Consider the following 1,759-nt stretch of genomic DNA (forward strand, 5'->3'; position numbering starts at 1 on the left):
AAAATGAGCTGATATAGGGCTCAAGTAGAAAGCAAATGTTTTGAGGATGATGGCAACAAATGTGCAGATGTGCTTGACACAATGTGCAAGCACATCTGTGCTTGTGCAGATGTATGTATGGATTGTGATAAGAATTGTATGAGCCCCCAATAAGATGATTAAAAAATAAGCCATTTTGAAGCTTACATTTCAAGTGGAAAGGCACTAAATCACCGTGGGGCTTCTAGTCTGCCCAGTGCAGTTCTCGCAAAATCCCGATGGCATTGCTGCCTTTTAAGCCCCCTTGACTCTTCTGTGGGCAAGGCCACGTTTTAAACACCACCCTGATAAAGTACTAAGGAGGCTAAGGCCTCTGCTTTCCTTGAGAAGGTGGAGAAAGTCCATCCTTTAAGATGGTTTGCACCCCGTTCTTAACTGCTATGTTGGTAAGCGAGGTGGAAAGGCACATGTGGACGCCGGAGGTGTGGCATGAATCTGTAGCTTAGGGACAGCTCCCACGGGCTTTAAGTTTGGATTTTGAGAAATGAGAATGGGGGCACAGTGACATGTAGAATAAGACTATAAACGCTGGAGAGTGGGTAGCTTCTGTGACCAATGTTAGTGGGTACAGAGTTAATAGTAGGGTGGTACCTGGCAGTTTTCTCTGGGCTTTACCCTTCAGATGGGGTCCCTAAAATAAAGCTAGAGAAAAGTGTAGCTGCCTGCACTCAAAGGAGCCCTGGCTGTCTTGTGGTTATGAGTTGAGCTGCGGCCCGCAAGGTCGGCAGTTCAAAACAGCAGCTCCATGGGAGAAAGCTGGCCCTTTCTCCTCTGTAACGGTGTAACGGTCGCAGACTCCCCTCCCACAGGCAGTTCTACCCTGCCCCACAAAGTTAAGAGTCAGCCTCGACTCATGTTCGGTTTTCCAGACCTGGACTCAAACTTAAGTGTATTCTAATTCTGATTAACTGTAACCTTTTAAAGTCATTGTTTACACAGAAGAGACAACTGAAATCAGAATCCAATGAAATCTCCATTTTGTAGGCAGCAGTTTCTTATGATTCATCCTAACAACACAGGGCCCAGGGTTTCTGGTAAAAGGAAAAAAGTTCCCTGCCTATCAAATGCCACCAGGGCACGCCCTTTTGCATTTCCTCTTCAGGTACCCTATCTGCCCAGATGCAAGGAGACTTCAAAAAGGTCATGGAGAAATGCCATTATCTTCTGATTCTCTTTTCCCGTAGACTTTTTGAAACCTCATCATCATGATTATCATCCAGCAGAGCACAGCATTCTGGTTTGGTTTTATACCTGCTTGACATTAGTGTTTGTTTTTTACCTATTGAATATGTTTAATGGTTCTTTGAATTACTTTCTTGTTTCCTGCCCTAAGTGAGGACAGGGCACTTGTCTATAAGATCTGGTAATACTGAGAGGAAGAAAAATGACCTATAATTGTTGGGTATCTCTTTGGTAAATTTTATTATCGGGAGCTCTTAACCAGCTCTTTTAACAATCCGTGCATCAATTGTGTCAAGCATATTTGTACATCTGTTGCCATCATTTCCAAAACATGTTCTTTCTACTGGAGTCCTTGGTATAGGCTCTTCTTTTTTCCCCTCCCTCTCCCACCCTTCCACCTTTGTTTGTGAACCCTTGATAATTTATGCATTATTTTTGTGTTTTACACTGTCTGCTGTCTCCCTTCACCCACATTTCTGTTGTTCATCCCCAGGAGTGGGCTGGAGGGGTGTGTATTGTACATTGATCATTCTGATTG

Source organism: Echinops telfairi, unplaced genomic scaffold (genome assembly GCF_000313985.2).
Source record: "Echinops telfairi isolate 266 unplaced genomic scaffold, ASM31398v2 ScPeMD7_3;HRSCAF=10, whole genome shotgun sequence".
NCBI lineage: Eukaryota > Metazoa > Chordata > Mammalia > Afrosoricida > Tenrecidae > Echinops > Echinops telfairi.